At 53.6% G+C, this 18,748-nt stretch overlaps 3 long non-coding RNA genes across 3 annotated transcripts; all 3 read right to left on the bottom strand.

Annotated features, from left to right (window-relative positions):
• Positions 1-5,377: 5,377 nt before the first annotated feature.
• LOC125319566 lies at positions 5,378-6,564 on the bottom strand. The gene is made up of 5 exons (XR_007200804.1): positions 6,484-6,564; positions 6,305-6,406; positions 5,716-5,756; positions 5,573-5,614; positions 5,378-5,478 (listed from the first exon to the last, which is right to left on the bottom strand). It is a non-coding gene; the product is annotated as an uncharacterized LOC125319566 (long non-coding RNA).
• Positions 6,565-9,697: 3,133 nt separating this feature from the next.
• On the bottom strand, positions 9,698-10,884 carry LOC125319573. The gene is made up of 5 exons (XR_007200811.1): positions 10,804-10,884; positions 10,625-10,726; positions 10,036-10,076; positions 9,893-9,934; positions 9,698-9,798 (listed from the first exon to the last, which is right to left on the bottom strand). It is a non-coding gene; the product is annotated as an uncharacterized LOC125319573 (long non-coding RNA).
• A 5,382-nt stretch (positions 10,885-16,266) lies between these two features.
• LOC125319582 lies at positions 16,267-17,453 on the bottom strand. The gene is made up of 5 exons (XR_007200819.1): positions 17,373-17,453; positions 17,194-17,295; positions 16,605-16,645; positions 16,462-16,503; positions 16,267-16,367 (listed from the first exon to the last, which is right to left on the bottom strand). It is a non-coding gene; the product is annotated as an uncharacterized LOC125319582 (long non-coding RNA).
• Between the last annotated feature and the right edge of the window lie 1,295 nt (positions 17,454-18,748).

An 18,748-nucleotide genomic window follows, 5' to 3' on the forward strand; every position in this document is an offset into this window, starting at 1 on the left:
CTGGGTTAAGAGGAGACAAAGCGATGCGGCATCGCTGAAACTTGAGCGGACCCTGGCTCTTCCTTCCTCCCTCCCTCCCCGACTCACCGCGACTCCTCGGCCGTTGCCTTCCCATGGAAAAGGTCAAGGCTTCATCGCAGAGTCCCGGTAATACTTGCGGAGAGCTCACGGAGGCAGCGAGCCGGCTCCTTCGGCCGGGCAGCAAGGGGGGGGGGGGGGGAGTCGGTGTAATACTAGCGGACCACCTAAAAGTCACAAACGACAATAGATGTTAAGAGCTGCACCAAAACTTGGCACCCGAGCAATAACCACTTTCTTTCCACCCGTCACGGCTTACCTCGCTCACTTGACATGGACTGCTGAGATCCGGCTTTTCCTCCTAAAAATAAAGACAAAGAACAATTCTGGAACACAGCCACCATTTACCCTTGCCCTACAAACACAAACGGTGACTGACCTTCCCATGGGAACCCGCTCACCCGCTGTGGGGCGCTCTGCCATGGATTTAATCCATCTGCATCTGAAAGATAGTGATGACAAAAGTCAAAGGGTTGCATGAGAACTTAACAGCTCCAGCCATCCTGTGTCAATCTAGGAATACCATCTAGAGGCCAAACTACACTCTACACTACAAATTTCAAGTCCCCGGGCCTTGTCCTATTACATCCATACACCAGGCTGTGCAGCAGGGCAGAGCAGCTCCGGGACAAACCCGAGCAGGCACCCGTGACACAGGAGATGACAAACAAGGGGACGCAACTAGGAGAGAAAACTCTGGGCTAGATGAGCACAAGGACCAAGAGAACGAGGAATTAGATGACCTAGGCAAGACCGGCGGTGAGCCGACAAGGCTCCAAGAACCCTGGCAGAAGAGGACGCTAACAGAAAGGCTTAATCCAAGAACCGCAAAGATGGATGCCCGAGAATTGTACGGGCAGAATCCTCTAGCTGTCTTCGCATTCTTACAAATCCTCATCCCCTATAACGGATCATTGTGGCGCACAGCTGTCGATGCAGCTCAGAACAAGACCAGAAAAGACACCCGACTCAACATTGCTAAAGAGACGCGATTCTGATGAAGTTCCAAGCTCAAGAGTCAAAGGATCAATGGTATCAGCACCACACTGAGGAACACCAAGAGCAGAGATGCTAAGAATAACGCCCAGCGTTTGCAATGAGCAGCTCAGAGGGCTAAGACAAGAGACCTGTGACACGAGATGCCCAAAAGACAGAGAACACACAATAGACAAGTGACATGCACCAGGACTGCTCTGCCCTGCACACCTGGGCATTGTGATCAAAATTAAGATTTTCCCTTTATGTTGGCCTAAGGGCCCCCTTCTTGGGTATCCCCACCTCCAAACCTGACTCAAAAATCCCTCCTGGCGAGTCCCAACTCGACACTCTGCTGTCACCCCATCTGTGGGTCACAAGCCTTGACTTATCTCTCAGACGTCTGCCTCGGGCGCAAAAGAAGGCCGCCTCGCCATCCGAGAAGCTCCTGCTGTCACCGGGCTGTTCTCTCTTAGTCGGCTACAACAAAGAAAACCGAACAAACATCAGTGCATGAACTTAGTGGCACCTCAGCCAAAACCCGACAATTCCGCCACTCACCGTCTCCTAATAGGGCCAGGGTCCTCGGGCCGCATGCTTTGGCCACTCTCCGATACTGACACTGTCGTTGCAAGGTATACCTTGATTAGGAGGAGACAAGGTGATGCGGCATTGCTGAGACTTGAGCAGACCCTCACTCCTCCTCCTCCTCCCTGACTCGATGCAACTCCCCAGCTGTTGCAGTGGGGATCCTGCAACACGCATATATCAAACCAGGAGTCCCGTGGAAAGGAAATATATATGGACAGACAGATTCTTGATAGCTGTTTCAGAGATGTTTATTTCTCCAGCCGCATGGCCGGAGCTCTGCCGAGGAACTGTTCCAGTCACGGGACCAAGGGTCCTTCTGCCCGCGCAGGGAACACAAACCAACCAATGGGAACGAGGCTGAGCAGGGACAGGGAAACCCCGTGTCTGTGCCCTCAGGGCCCCTCTCCCAGGGCTACACGGCAGGGGAGGGACCCCAACACCTCACCCATTTTATTTTAATAAAAGGAGAATGAAAACAACTGGATAAACATAACAAGAACAGTTTCAAAACAAAACAAGCCACCCTCCTGAGTCTTTAAATGTCCAAACAGATTCTCTGGAACATCTTAGGGCTGACAGAAGGGAGACAGAATTCTCTGAGCATGCTTTGTGGGGAAACTGAGGCAGGAGAGGGTTTAACTTCTTCCCTCCCCCTTTTCATCCCCCACTCGGCATTGGAAAGGGATTTTTGGGGAAACAATTGGCAAAAGCATGGTTTTGTGAGGGAAACCATGGATGAAAAAATGGATTGGGAATACACTGGGGGTAATAGGACATAGGGTAAAAGGGAAAGGTGGGATTAGGAAAGGGAAACTGTAGGGGGGGCTTACAATAGAGATACTGTCTAACATGACTACGATTTTTTGCATATATACTGCCTTTTACAGGAACACCATCAGGCCCAGTGACCTGCGATGCTTGTAACCCTTTTCTCCCTAGTACAATATTAAATTCCACCACCTCTCCATCTCCCAAGCTTGGGATGCATTTTTCAGGGTTATTCTTTTTAATAGCAGTTCTATGCACGAATATGTCTTGCTGGTTGTCACACCTTGTTATAAAACCATAATTTTGCTTAACATTATACCATTTTACTATCCCTAAGGTCTTAGTTGCTATGATCTTTTCCTTTTTCCGAGTGGCTGCTGTTTTCTGTCTCGCTGCCTCTTTGCTCTCTCCTTCGGTTGCTCCCGTGTTGGAATTGTCGGGGCTGCTGGTGCCTGCGCGCTCTTCCCGGGGTCGCGTTCGGGGCTGCGCGGGCCGGGCCGGGCCACGCCGCTCAGTTCTCCGTGCGTCGCCTCCTCTGGTCGCAGCTTCGCTGCCGCTGTCGGGCGCTGCACCCACGTCTCGGCCGGGCCCCCGAGCGATGACTCCCCCGCGCTCCGCTCCAGCGCGCGTCTCGGCTGGGCGCGGCTCCGCTCCACCGCCATCGCCGCCAGCCGCTGCCCGCGCGCCGCCCCTCTCGGTCGGGCGTTCCCGGGGCTCGCTCCACCACGCGCTGTGCTGCGCTGTGCGGGTCCCGCCGGGTCCCGCCGCGCCTCGCTCCGCCACCGACACTGCGGCTCGCGTGGCTCCGCCCGCACGCGGGAACTGCCTCGCTGCTGCTCGCAGAGTGCTCGGTGCACGTGGCCTGGGCCGCACGGTCCCTGCGCCAGGCTTCCCTTCGCCAGGACACAGCTGACATTGCTCAACAGTCTCGGTAACTAAATAATATTCACGAAAATATTCTTCCATCGGCATATATTTTGACTCCAGTATTAACTGTGTCCAAACGGTTTTCCAAAAGCCCTTGGTAAGAATTAAATCCCAAGAAACATAGAAAAAGTTCTTAAACAACCATGCCAGGAAGTGTTTCAGTTCTTTTTGAGCTTGAATCAAGCTAAAATTTACAAATCGTTGTTCAAGAATCATTTTAAGTTTAAGATAAATGTCCATATGCGGCTCTGAGAGCCAAGAGTCTTCCCACGGTTCCTCCATAGTTTAGATACGGAATAGCAAAGCAAAACCAAGAAGAGGAATCCAAAGTTTCCAGGGTTTACTCACACAAATCAGTCGCTTAGGGATCGGGGATCGTTCTGCTCACAAATCTCCACCATTTGTTGCAGTGGGGATCCTGCAACACGCATATATCAAACCAGGAGTCCCGTGGAAAGGAAATATATATGGACAGACAGATTCTTGATAGCTGTTTCAGAGATGTTTATTTCTCCAGCCGCATGGCCGGGGCTCTGCCGAGGAACTGTTCCAGTCACGGGACCAAGGGTCCTTCTGCCCGCGCAGGGAACACAAACCAACCAATGGGAACGAGGCTGAGCAGGGGCAGGGAAGCCCCGTGTCTGTGCCCTCAGGGCCCCTCTCCAAGGGCTACACGGCAGGGGAGGGACCCCAACACCCAGCCGTTGCCAAAGGCTGCTCAGAAAGACCCTTCGAACGGAAAAAGTGAAGGCTCGGTCGAATAGTCCCATAATATTTTCAGAGGGCTCACAAGGGTGGCGAGCCAGGTCTGGCAGCAAGGAGGCTCGGAGAATACAGGCAGACCACCTAAAACACACAAATGACAACAGATGCTTAGAGCTGTACCAGAACTTGACACCCAAGGAATGACAACTTTTTCTTTCCACCACTCACCGCTTACCTTGCTCAACTCACTTTGACTGCTGCTATCCAGCTTAACCTCCTAAAAACAAAGAACAATGCTGTAAACATAGCCACCATTTACACTCGCCCTGCAAACACAAACGGTAACTCGCCTTCCTGCGGGAACCCCCTCACCCGGTGCAGGGGGCTCTGCCACGGATTTAATCCGTCTGCATCTGAAAGAAAGCGATGACAAAAGTCAAAGCGGTGCACAGGAACTTAATAGCTCCAGCCGTCCTGTGTCAATCCACGAATACCATCTTGAGGTCAAACTACACCCTACATTACAAATTTCAAGTCCCCGGGCCCGGTCCTATTACACCTATAGGCCAGGCTGTGCAGCAGGGCAGACGAGCTCCGGACCAAACCCACACAGGCTCCCGTGACACAGATGATGACGAACGAGGGGAAGCGACGAGGAGAGAAAACTCTCGGCGAGAAGAATGACCACAAGCACATCGAGGGCTAAGGCAGAAGACACGAGACACCCAGTAGAGACAGAACACGCAGGAGACAAGCTACACAACGTGCACTATGACTGCTCTGCCTGGCTCGCCTCAGCGCTGTGATCAAAAGGGAGACTTTCCCTTTAGGGGGCCTAAAGGGGCCCCTTCTTAGACATCCCCATCTCTGAAGCTGACACAAAATTCCCTCGCGGCGAGCCCCGACCCGACACCCCGCTTGCATCCCCTCAACTTATCTCTTGGACATCCGGGGATGCGAATCCTCCTCGGGTGCAAAAGAAGGCCGCTCACCGTCCGGGAAGCTCCTGCCGTCGCCGGGCTGTTGTCTCTTAGTCAGCTACGATTAAAAAAAACCTGTCAAGGCCTGAACTTAGCGGCACGTGGCCCACTACAATTCTTGTACTCACCATCTCCTAAGATGGCAGGGGACCTCACGCTGCACGCTTCGGCCGCGCTCCGAGGCTGATGCCACCGTCGCAGGCTATACCTGAGGTAAGAGGAGACAGGCCATGTGGCATTGCTGAAACCTGAGTGGACCCTCGCTCCTCCCTCCCTCCCCGACTCGCCGCAACTCCTCGGCCATTGCCAAAGGCTACCCGGACTGCACCCTCACCTGGAAAAGGTCAGGGCTTCATCGCAGAGCTTTGCGATACTTGCGGAGGGGTCACGAGGGCGGCGAGCCGGGTCCGTCGGCCGTTCTGCGAGGGGGTTCGGCGTAATGCAAGTGGACCGCCTAAAACGCACAAATGACAATAGATGCTAAGAGCTGCGCCAGAACCTGGCGCCCAAGCAACAACAACTTTTTCTTTCCACCGGCCACTGCTTACCTCGCTCACTCGACACTGACTGCTAAGATCCGGCTTTACCACCTAAAAACAAAGACAGAGAACAATGCTAGAACATAGCCACCCGTTTACACTTGCCCCGCAAACACAAACGGTGACTCACCTTCCTGTGGGAACCCCCTCACCTGGTATGGAGCGCTCCGCCACAGATATAATCGATCTGCGTCTGAAAGAAAGTTAATGATAAAAGTCAAAGAGCTGCATGAGAACTTAATGGCTACAGACACCTTATGTCAATCTAGGAATACCATCTAGATGGCAACTACAGCCTACATAACAAATTTCAAGTCCCCGGGCTTTGCCCTATCGCACCTATAACGCCAGACTATGCAGCAGGGCAGAGCAGCTCCGGGCCAAACCCACGCTGGCCCCTGTGACACGGGACGTGACGAACACGGGGGTGCAACACGGAGAGAAACTCCCAGTGAGAAGAACGGCCGCCAGCACCTCGAAGGGCAAAGGAAAAAGACACACGACACAAGAAGCCCAAAAGACGCAGAACACACGATAGACGAGCGACACGACACGCACCGGGACTGTTCTGTCCTACGCGCCTCAGCATTGTGATCAAAAATGAGACTTTCCCGTTATGTGGCCTAAAGGGGCCCTTTCTTGGACATCCCCGTCTCCAGAGCTAATTCAAAAATCCCTCTGACGAGTCCCGACCCAGCACATCGCTCTCGTCACCTCTGTGAGGCGTAGCCCTCGACTTACCTCTCGGCTGTCCGGGGATGCAAATCTGCATCAGGTGTGAAAGAAGGCCACCTCGCCATCTGGGAAGTTCCAGCCGTTACCAGGCCGTTGTCTCTTAGTTGGCTACAAGAAAGAGAACCAAACATCAAGGCGTGAACTTAGTGGCACCTCAGCCAGAACCCGACAGTTCCTCCACTCACCATCTCCTAAGAGGGCCGGGCTCCTTGGGGCCGCACGCTTCGGCTGCGCTCCCAGGCTGACGCTATCGTTGCGGCACATACCTGGGTTAAGAGGAGACAAAGCGATGCGGCATCGCTGAAACTTGAGCGGACCCTGGCTCTTCCTTCCTCCCTCCCTCCCCGACTCACCGCGACTCCTCGGCCGTTGCCTTCCCATGGAAAAGGTCAAGGCTTCATCGCAGAGTCCCGGTAATACTTGCGGAGAGCTCACGGAGGCAGCGAGCCGGCTCCTTCGGCCGGGCAGCAAGGGGGGGGGGGGGGGGGGGGGGAGTCGGTGTAATACTAGCGGACCACCTAAAAGTCACAAACGACAATAGATGTTAAGAGCTGCACCAGAACTTGGCACCCGAGCAATAACCACTTTCTTTCCACCCGTCACGGCTTACCTCGCTCACTTGACATGGACTGCTGAGATCCGGCTTTTCCTCCTAAAAATAAAGACAAAGAACAATTCTGGAACACAGCCACCATTTACCCTTGCCCTACAAACACAAACGGTGACTGACCTTCCCATGGGAACCCGCTCACCCGCTGTGGGGCGCTCTGCCATGGATTTAATCCATCTGCATCTGAAAGATAGTGATGACAAAAGTCAAAGGGTTGCATAAGAACTTAACAGCTCCAGCCATCCTGTGTCAATCTAGGAATACCATCTAGAGGCCAAACTACACTCTACACTACAAATTTCAAGTCCCCGGGCCTTGTCCTATTACATCCATACACCAGGCTGTGCAGCAGGGCAGAGCAGCTCCGGGACAAACCCGAGCAGGCACCCGTGACACAGGAGATGACAAACAAGGGGACGCAACTAGGAGAGAAAACTCTGGGCTAGATGAGCACAAGGACCAAGAGAACGAGGAATTAGATGACCTAGGCAAGACCGGCGGTGAGCCGACAAGGCTCCAAGAACCCTGGCAGAAGAGGACGCTAACAGAAAGGCTTAATCCAAGAACCGCAAAGATGGATGCCCGAGAATTGTACGGGCAGAATCCTCTAGCTGTCTTCGCATTCTTACAAATCCTCATCCCCTATAACGGATCATTGTGGCGCACAGCTGTCGATGCAGCTCAGAACAAGACCAGAAAAGACACCCGACTCAACGTTGCTAAAGAGACGCGATTCTGATGAAGTTCCAAGCTCAAGAGTCAAAGGATCAATGGTATCAGCACCACACTGAGGAACCCCAAGAGCAGAGATGCTAAGAATAACGCCCAGCGTTTGCAATGAGCAGCTCAGAGGGCTAAGACAAGAGACCTGTGACACGAGATGCCCAAAAGACAGAGAACACACAATAGACAAGTGACATGCACCAGGACTGCTCTGCCCTGCACACCTGGGCATTGTGATCAAAATTAAGATTTTCCCTTTATGTTGGCCTAAGGGCCCCCTTCTTGGGTATCCCCACCTCCAAACCTGACTCAAAAATCCCTCCTGGCGAGTCCCAACTCGACACTCTGCTGTCACCCCATCTGTGGGTCACAAGCCTTGACTTATCTCTCAGACGTCTGCCTCGGGCGCAAAAGAAGGCCGCCTCGCCATCCGAGAAGCTCCTGCTGTCACCGGGCTGTTCTCTCTTAGTCGGCTACAACAAAGAAAACCGAACAAACATCAGTGCATGAACTTAGTGGCACCTCAGCCAAAACCCGACAATTCCGCCACTCACCGTCTCCTAATAGGGCCAGGGTCCTCGGGCCGCATGCTTTGGCCACTCTCCGATACTGACACTGTCGTTGCAAGGTATACCTTGATTAGGAGGAGACAAGGTGATGCGGCATTGCTGAGACTTGAGCAGACCCTCACTCCTCCTCCTCCTCCCTGACTCGATGCAACTCCCCAGCCGTTGCCAAAGGCTGCTCAGAAAGACCCTTCGAACGGAAAAAGTGAAGGCTCGGTCGAATAGTCCCATAATATTTTCAGAGGGCTCACAAGGGTGGCGAGCCAGGTCTGGCAGCAAGGAGGCTCGGAGAATACAGGCAGACCACCTAAAACACACAAATGACAACAGATGCTTAGAGCTGTACCAGAACTTGACACCCAAGGAATGACAACTTTTTCTTTCCACCACTCACCGCTTACCTTGCTCAACTCACTTTGACTGCTGCTATCCAGCTTAACCTCCTAAAAACAAAGAACAATGCTGTAAACATAGCCACCATTTACACTCGCCCTGCAAACACAAACGGTAACTCGCCTTCCTGCGGGAACCCCCTCACCCGGTGCAGGGGGCTCTGCCACGGATTTAATCCGTCTGCATCTGAAAGAAAGCGATGACAAAAGTCAAAGCGGTGCACAGGAACTTAATAGCTCCAGCCATCCTGTGTCAATCCAGGAATACCATCTTGAGGTCAAACTACACCCTACATTACAAATTTCAAGTCCCCGGGCCCGGTCCTATTACACCTATAGGCCAGGCTGTGCAGCAGGGCAGACGAGCTCCGGACCAAACCCACACAGGCACCCGTGACACAGATGATGACGAACGAGGGCAAGCGACGAGGAGAGAAAACTCTCGGCGAGAAGAATGACCACAAGCACATCGAAGGGCTAAGGCAGAAGACACGAGACACCCAGTAGAGACAGAACACGCAGGAGACAAGCTACACAACGTGCACTATGACTGCTCTGCCTGGCTCGCCTCAGCGCTGTGATCAAAAGGGAGACTTTCCCTTTAGGGGGCCTAAAGGGGCCCCTTCTTAGACATCCCCATCTCTGAAGCTGACACAAAATTCCCTCGCGGCGAGCCCCGACCCGACACCCCGCTTGCATCCCCTCAACTTATCTCTCGGACATCCGGGGATGCGAATCCTCCTCGGGTGCAAAAGAAGGCCGCTCACCGTCCGGGAAGCTCCTGCCGTCGCCGGGCTGTTGTCTCTTAGTCAGCTACGATTAAAAAAAACCTGTCAAGGCCTGAACTTAGCGGCACGTGGCCCACTACAATTCTTGTACTCACCATCTCCTAAGATGGCAGGGGACCTCACGCTGCACGCTTCGGCCGCGCTCCGAGGCTGATGCCACCGTCGCAGGCTATACCTGAGGTAAGAGGAGACAGGCCATGTGGCATTGCTGAAACCTGAGTGGACCCTCGCTCCTCCCTCCCTCCCCGACTCGCCGCAACTCCTCGGCCATTGCCAAAGGCTACCCGGACTGCACCCTCACCTGGAAAAGGTCAGGGCTTCATCGCAGAGCTTTGCGATACTTGCGGAGGGGTCACGAGGGCGGCGAGCCGGGTCCGTCGGCCGTTCTGCGAGGGGGTTCGGCGTAATGCAAGTGGACCGCCTAAAACGCACAAATGACAATAGATGCTAAGAGCTGCGCCAGAACCTGGCGCCCAAGCAACAACAACTTTTTCTTTCCACCGGCCACTGCTTACCTCGCTCACTCGACACTGACTGCTAAGATCCGGCTTTACCACCTAAAAACAAAGACAGAGAACAATGCTAGAACATAGCCACCCGTTTACACTTGCCCCGCAAACACAAACGGTGACTCACCTTCCTGTGGGAACCCCCTCACCTGGTATGGAGCGCTCCGCCACAGATATAATCGATCTGCGTCTGAAAGAAAGTTAATGATAAAAGTCAAAGAGCTGCATAAGAACTTAATGGCTACAGACACCTTACGTCAATCTAGGAATACCATCTAGATGGCAACTACAGCCTACATAACAAATTTCAAGTCCCCGGGCTTTGCCCTATCGCACCTATAACGCCAGACTATGCAGCAGGGCAGAGCAGCTCCGGGCCAAACCCACGCTGGCCCCTGTGACACGGGACGTGACGAACACGGGGGTGCAACACGGAGAGAAACTCCCAGTGAGAAGAACGGCCGCCAGCACCTCGAAGGGCAAAGGAAAAAGACACGCGACACAAGAAGCCCAAAAGACGCAGAACACACGATAGACGAGCGACACGACACGCACCGGGACTGTTCTGTCCTACGCGCCTCAGCATTGTGATCAAAAATGAGACTTTCCCGTTATGTGGCCTAAAGGGGCCCTTTCTTGGACATCCCCGTCTCCAGAGCTAATTCAAAAATCCCTCCGACGAGTCCCGACCCAGCACATCGCTCTCGTCACCTCTGTGAGGCGTAGCCCTCGACTTACCTCTCGGCTGTCCGGGGATGCAAATCTGCATCAGGTGTGAAAGAAGGCCACCTCGCCATCTGGGAAGTTCCAGCCGTTACCAGGCCGTTGTCTCTTAGTTGGCTACAAGAAAGAGAACCAAACATCAAGGCGTGAACTTAGTGGCACCTCAGCCAGAACCCGACAGTTCCTCCACTCACCATCTCCTAAGAGGGCCGGGCTCCTTGGGGCCGCACGCTTCGGCTGCGCTCCCAGGCTGACGCTATCGTTGCGGCACATACCTGGGTTAAGAGGAGACAAAGCGATGCGGCATCGCTGAAACTTGAGCGGACCCTGGCTCTTCCTTCCTCCCTCCCTCCCCGACTCACCGCGACTCCTCGGCCGTTGCCTTCCCATGGAAAAGGTCAAGGCTTCATCGCAGAGTCCCGGTAATACTTGCGGAGAGCTCACGGAGGCAGCGAGCCGGCTCCTTCGGCCGGGCAGCAAGGGGGGGGGGGGGGGGGGGGAGTCGGTGTAATACTAGCGGACCACCTAAAAGTCACAAACGACAATAGATGTTAAGAGCTGCACCAGAACTTGGCACCCGAGCAATAACCACTTTCTTTCCACCCGTCACGGCTTACCTCGCTCACTTGACATGGACTGCTGAGATCCGGCTTTTCCTCCTAAAAATAAAGACAAAGAACAATTCTGGAACACAGCCACCATTTACCCTTGCCCTACAAACACAAACGGTGACTGACCTTCCCATGGGAACCCGCTCACCCGCTGTGGGGCGCTCTGCCATGGATTTAATCCATCTGCATCTGAAAGATAGTGATGACAAAAGTCAAAGGGTTGCATAAGAACTTAACAGCTCCAGCCATCCTGTGTCAATCTAGGAATACCATCTAGAGGCCAAACTACACTCTACACTACAAATTTCAAGTCCCCGGGCCTTGTCCTATTACATCCATACACCAGGCTGTGCAGCAGGGCAGAGCAGCTCCGGGACAAACCCGAGCAGGCACTCGTGACACAGGAGATGACAAACAAGGGGACGCAACTAGGAGAGAAAACTCTGGGCTAGATGAGCACAAGGACCAAGAGAACGAGGAATTAGATGACCTAGGCAAGACCGGCGGTGAGCCGACAAGGCTCCAAGAACCCTGGCAGAAGAGGACGCTAACAGAAAGGCTTAATCCAAGAACCGCAAAGATGGATGCCCGAGAATTGTACGGGCAGAATCCTCTAGCTGTCTTCGCATTCTTACAAATCCTCATCCCCTATAACGGATCATTGTGGCGCACAGCTGTCGATGCAGCTCAGAACAAGACCAGAAAAGACACCCGACTCAACATTGCTAAAGAGACGCGATTCTGATGAAGTTCCAAGCTCAAGAGTCAAAGGATCAATGGTATCAGCACCACACTGAGGAACACCAAGAGCAGAGATGCTAAGAATAACGCCCAGCGTTTGCAATGAGCAGCTCAGAGGGCTAAGACAAGAGACCTGTGACACGAGATGCCCAAAAGACAGAGAACACACAATAGACAAGTGACATGCACCAGGACTGCTCTGCCCTGCACACCTGGGCATTGTGATCAAAATTAAGATTTTCCCTTTATGTTGGCCTAAGGGCCCCCTTCTTGGGTATCCCCACCTCCAAACCTGACTCAAAAATCCCTCCTGGCGAGTCCCAACTCGACACTCTGCTGTCACCCCATCTGTGGGTCACAAGCCTTGACTTATCTCTCAGACGTCTGCCTCGGGCGCAAAAGAAGGCCGCCTCGCCATCCGAGAAGCTCCTGCTGTCACCGGGCTGTTCTCTCTTAGTCGGCTACAACAAAGAAAACCGAACAAACATCAGTGCATGAACTTAGTGGCACCTCAGCCAAAACCCGACAATTCCGCCACTCACCGTCTCCTAATAGGGCCAGGGTCCTCGGGCCGCACGCTTTGGCCACTCTCCGATACTGACACTGTCGTTGCAAGGTATACCTTGATTAGGAGGAGACAAGGTGATGCGGCATTGCTGAGACTTGAGCAGACCCTTACTCCTCCTCCTCCTCCCTGACTCGATGCAACTCCCCAGCTGTTGCAGTGGGGATCCTGCAACACGCATATATCAAACCAGGAGTCCCGTGGAAAGGAAATATATATGGACAGACAGATTCTTGATAGCTGTTTCAGAGATGTTTATTTCTCCAGCCGCATGGCCGGAGCTCTGCCGAGGAACTGTTCCAGTCACGGGACCAAGGGTCCTTCTGCCCGCGCAGGGAACACAAACCAACCAATGGGAACGAGGCTGAGCAAGGACAGGGAAGCCCCGTGTCTGTGCCCTCAGGGCCCCTCTCCCAGGGCTACACGGCAGGGGAGGGACCCCAACACCTCACCCGTTTTATTTTAATAAAAGGAGAATGAAAACAACTGGATAAACATAACAAGAACAGTTTCAAAACAAAACAAGCCACCCTCCTGAGTCTTTAAATGTCCAAACAGATTCTCTGGAACATCTTAGGGCTGACAGAAGGGAGACAGAATTCTCTGAGCATGCTTTGTGGGGAAACTGAGGCAGGAGAGGGTTTAACTTCTTCCCTCCCCCTTTTCATCCCCCACTCGGCATTGGAAAGGGATTTTTGGGGAAACAATTGGCAAAAGCATGGTTTTGTGAGGGAAACCATGGATGAAAAAATGGATTGGGAATACACTGGGGGTAATAGGACATAGGGTAAAAGGGAAAGGTGGGATTAGGAAAGGGAAACTGTAGGGGGGGCTTACAATAGAGATACTGTCTAACATGACTACGATTTTTTGCATATATACTGCCTTTTACAGGAACACCATCAGGCCCAGTGACCTGCGATGCTTGTAACCCTTTTCTCCCTAGTACAATATTAAATTCCACCACCTCTCCATCTCCCAAGCTTGGGATGCATTTTTCAGGGTTATTCTTTTTAATAGCAGTTCTATGCACGAATATGTCTTGCTGGTTGTCACACCTTGTTATAAAACCATAATTTTGCTTAACATTATACCATTTTACTATCCCTAAGGTCTTAGTTGCTATGATCTTTTCCTTTTTCCGAGTGGCTGCTGTTTTCTGTCTCGCTGCCTCTTTGCTCTCTCCTTCGGTTGCTCCCGTGTTGGAATTGTCGGGGCTGCTGGTGCCTGCGCGCTCTTCCCGGGGTCGCGTTCGGGGCTGCGCGGGCCGGGCCGGGCCACGCCGCTCAGTTCTCCGTGCGTCGCCTCCTCTGGTCGCAGCTTCGCTGCCGCTGTCGGGCGCTGCACCCACGTCTCGGCCGGGCCCCCGAGCGATGACTCCCCCGCGCTCCGCTCCAGCGCGCGTCTCGGCTGGGCGCGGCTCCGCTCCACCGCCATCGCCGCCAGCCGCTGCCCGCGCGCCGCCCCTCTCGGTCGGGCGTTCCCGGGGCTCGCTCCACCACGCGCTGTGCTGCGCTGTGCGGGTCCCGCCGGGTCCCGCCGCGCCTCGCTCCGCCACCGACACTGCGGCTCGCGTGGCTCCGCCCGCACGCGGGAACTGCCTCGCTGCTGCTCGCAGAGTGCTCGGTGCACGTGGCCTGGGCCGCACGGTCCCTGCGCCAGGCTTCCCTTCGCCAGGACACAGCTGACATTGCTCAACAGTCTCGGTAACTAAATAATATTCACGAAAATATTCTTCCATCGGCATATATTTTGACTCCAGTATTAACTGTGTCCAAACGGTTTTCCAAAAGCCCTTGGTAAGAATTAAATCCCAAGAAACATAGAAAAAGTTCTTAAACAACCATGCCAGGAAGTGTTTCAGTTCTTTTTGAGCTTGAATCAAGCTAAAATTTACAAATCGTTGTTCAAGAATCATTTTAAGTTTAAGATAAATGTCCATATGCGGCTCTGAGAGCCAAGAGTCTTCCCACGGTTCCTCCATAGTTTAGATACGGAATAGCAAAGCAAAACCAAGAAGAGGAATCCAAAGTTTCCAGGGTTTACTCACACAAATCAGTCGCTTAGGGATCGGGGATCGTTCTGCTCACAAATCTCCACCATTTGTTGCAGTGGGGATCCTGCAACACGCATATATCAAACCAGGAGTCCCGTGGAAAGGAAATATATATGGACAGACAGATTCTTGATAGCTGTTTCAGAGATGTTTATTTCTCCAGCCGCATGGCCGGGGCTCTGCCGAGGAACTGTTCCAGTCACGGGACCAAGGGTCCTTCTGCCCGCGCAGGGAACACAAACCAACCAATGGGAACGAGGCTGAGCAGGGGCAGGGAAGCCCCGTGTCTGTGCCCTCAGGGCCCCTCTCCAAGGGCTACACGGCAGGGGAGGGACCCCAACACCCAGCCGTTGCCAAAGGCTGCTCAGAAAGACCCTTCGAACGGAAAAAGTGAAGGCTCGGTCGAATAGTCCCATAATATTTTCAGAGGGCTCACAAGGGTGGCGAGCCAGGTCTGGCAGCAAGGAGGCTCGGAGAATACAGGCAGACCACCTAAAACACACAAATGACAACAGATGCTTAGAGCTGTACCAGAACTTGACACCCAAGGAATGACAACTTTTTCTTTCCACCACTCACCGCTTACCTTGCTCAACTCACTTTGACTGCTGCTATCCAGCTTAACCTCCTAAAAACAAAGAACAATGCTGTAAACATAGCCACCATTTACACTCGCCCTGCAAACACAAACGGTAACTCGCCTTCCTGCGGGAACCCCCTCACCCGGTGCAGGGGGCTCTGCCACGGATTTAATCCGTCTGCATCTGAAAGAAAGCGATGACAAAAGTCAAAGCGGTGCACAGGAACTTAATAGCTCCAGCCGTCCTGTGTCAATCCACGAATACCATCTTGAGGTCAAACTACACCCTACATTACAAATTTCAAGTCCCCGGGCCCGGTCCTATTACACCTATAGGCCAGGCTGTGCAGCAGGGCAGACGAGCTCCGGACCAAACCCACACAGGCTCCCGTGACACAGATGATGACGAACGAGGGGAAGCGACGAGGAGAGAAAACTCTCGGCGAGAAGAATGACCACAAGCACATCGAGGGCTAAGGCAGAAGACACGAGACACCCAGTAGAGACAGAACACGCAGGAGACAAGCTACACAACGTGCACTATGACTGCTCTGCCTGGCTCGCCTCAGCGCTGTGATCAAAAGGGAGACTTTCCCTTTAGGGGGCCTAAAGGGGCCCCTTCTTAGACATCCCCATCTCTGAAGCTGACACAAAATTCCCTCGCGGCGAGCCCCGACCCGACACCCCGCTTGCATCCCCTCAACTTATCTCTTGGACATCCGGGGATGCGAATCCTCCTCGGGTGCAAAAGAAGGCCGCTCACCGTCCGGGAAGCTCCTGCCGTCGCCGGGCTGTTGTCTCTTAGTCAGCTACGATTAAAAAAAACCTGTCAAGGCCTGAACTTAGCGGCACGTGGCCCACTACAATTCTTGTACTCACCATCTCCTAAGATGGCAGGGGACCTCACGCTGCACGCTTCGGCCGCACTCCGAGGCTGATGCCACCGTCGCAGGCTATACCTGAGGTAAGAGGAGACAGGCCACGTGGCATTGCTGAAACCTGAGTGGACCCTCGCTCCTCCCTCCCTCCCCGACTCGCCGCAACTCCTCGGCCATTGCCAAAGGCTACCCGGACTGCACCCTCACCTGGAAAAGGTCAGGGCTTCATCGCAGAGCTTTGCGATACTTGCGGAGGGGTCACGAGGGCGGCGAGCCGGGTCCGTCGGCCGTTCTGCGAGGGGGTTCGGCGTAATGCAAGTGGACCGCCTAAAACGCACAAATGACAATAGATGCTAAGAGCTGCGCCAGAACCTGGCGCCCAAGCAACAACAACTTTTTCTTTCCACCGGCCACTGCTTACCTCGCTCACTCGACACTGACTGCTAAGATCCGGCTTTACCACCTAAAAACAAAGACAGAGAACAATGCTAGAACATAGCCACCCGTTTACACTTGCCCCGCAAACACAAACGGTGACTCACCTTCCTGTGGGAACCCCCTCACCTGGTATGGAGCGCTCCGCCACAGATATAATCGATCTGCGTCTGAAAGAAAGTTAATGATAAAAGTCAAAGAGCTGCATGAGAACTTAATGGCTACAGACACCTTATGTCAATCTAGGAATACCATCTAGATGGCAACTACAGCCTACATAACAAATTTCAAGTCCCCGGGCTTTGCCCTATCGCACCTATAACGCCAGACTATGCAGCAGGGCAGAGCAGCTCCGGGCCAAACCCACGCTGGCCCCTGTGACACGGGACGTGACGAACACAGGGGTGCAACACGGAGAGAAACTCCCAGTGAGAAGAACGGCCGCCAGCACCTCGAAGGGCAAAGGAAAAAGACACACGACACAAGAAGCCCAAAAGACGCAGAACACACGATAGACGAGCGACACGACACGCACCGGGACTGTTCTGTCCTACGCGCCTCAGCATTGTGATCAAAAATGAGACTTTCCCGTTATGTGGCCTAAAGGGGCCCTTTCTTGGACATCCCCGTCTCCAGAGCTAATTCAAAAATCCCTCCGACGAGTCCCGACCCAGCACATCGCTCTCGTCACCTCTGTGAGGCGTAGCCCTCGACTTACCTCTCGGCTGTCCGGGGATGCAAATCTGCATCAGGTGTGAAAGAAGGCCACCTCGCCATCTGGGAAGTTCCAGCCGTTACCAGGCCGTTGTCTCTTAGTTGGCTACAAGAAAGAGAACCAAACATCAAGGCGTGAACTTAGTGGCACCTCAGCCAGAACCCGACAGTTCCTCCACTCACCATCTCCTAAGAGGGCCGGGCTCCTTGGGGCCGCACGCTTCGGCTGCGCTCCCAGGCTGACGCTATCGTTGCGGCACATACCTGGGTTAAGAGGAGACAAAGCGATGCGGCATCGCTGAAACTTGAGCGGACCCTGGCTCTTCCTTCCTCCCTCCCTCCCCGACTCACCGCGACTCCTCGGCCGTTGCCTTCCCATGGAAAAGGTCAAGGCTTCATCGCAGAGTCCCGGTAATACTTGCGGAGAGCTCACGGAGGCAGCGAGCCGGCTCCTTCGGCCGGGCAGCAAGGGGGGGGGGGGGGGGGGGGGGGAGTCGGTGTAATACTAGCGGACCACCTAAAAGTCACAAACGACAATAGATGTTAAGAGCTGCACCAGAACTTGGCACCCGAGCAATAACCACTTTCTTTCCACCCGTCACAGCTTACCTCGCTCACTTGACATGGACTGCTGAGATCCGGCTTTTCCTCCTAAAAATAAAGACAAAGAACAATTCTGGAACACAGCCACCATTTACCCTTGCCCTACAAACACAAACGGTGACTGACCTTCCCATGGGAACCCGCTCACCCGCTGTGGGGCGCTCTGCCATGGATTTAATCCATCTGCATCTGAAAGATAGTGATGACAAAAGTCAAAGGGTTGCATAAGAACTTAACAGCTCCAGCCATCCTGTGTCAATCTAGGAATACCATCTAGAGGCCAAACTACACTCTACACTACAAATTTCAAGTCCCCGGGCCTTGTCCTATTACATCCATACACCAGGCTGTGCAGCAGGGCAGAGCAGCTCCGGGACAAACCCGAGCAGGCACTCGTGACACAGGAGATGACAAACAAGGGGACGCAACTAGGAGAGAAAACTCTGGGCTAGATGAGCACAAGGACCAAGAGAACGAGGAATTAGATGACCTAGGCAAGACCGGCGGTGAGCCGACAAGGCTCCAAGAACCCTGGCAGAAGAGGACGCTAACAGAAAGGCTTAATCCAAGAACCGCAAAGATGGATGCCCGAGAATTGTACGGGCAGAATCCTCTAGCTGTCTTCGCATTCTTACAAATCCTCATCCCCTATAACGGATCATTGTGGCGCACAGCTGTCGATGCAGCTCAGAACAAGACCAGAAAAGACACCCGACTCAACATTGCTAAAGAGACGCGATTCTGATGAAGTTCCAAGCTCAAGAGTCAAAGGATCAATGGTATCAGCACCACACTGAGGAACACCAAGAGCAGAGATGCTAAGAATAACGCCCAGCGTTTGCAATGAGCAGCTCAGAGGGCTAAGACAAGAGACCTGTGACACGAGATGCCCAAAAGACAGAGAACACACAATAGACAAGTGACATGCACCAGGACTGCTCTGCCCTGCACACCTG

Source organism: Corvus hawaiiensis, chromosome Z (assembly GCF_020740725.1).
Source record: "Corvus hawaiiensis isolate bCorHaw1 chromosome Z, bCorHaw1.pri.cur, whole genome shotgun sequence".
In the NCBI taxonomy this organism is placed as follows: domain Eukaryota; kingdom Metazoa; phylum Chordata; class Aves; order Passeriformes; family Corvidae; genus Corvus; species Corvus hawaiiensis.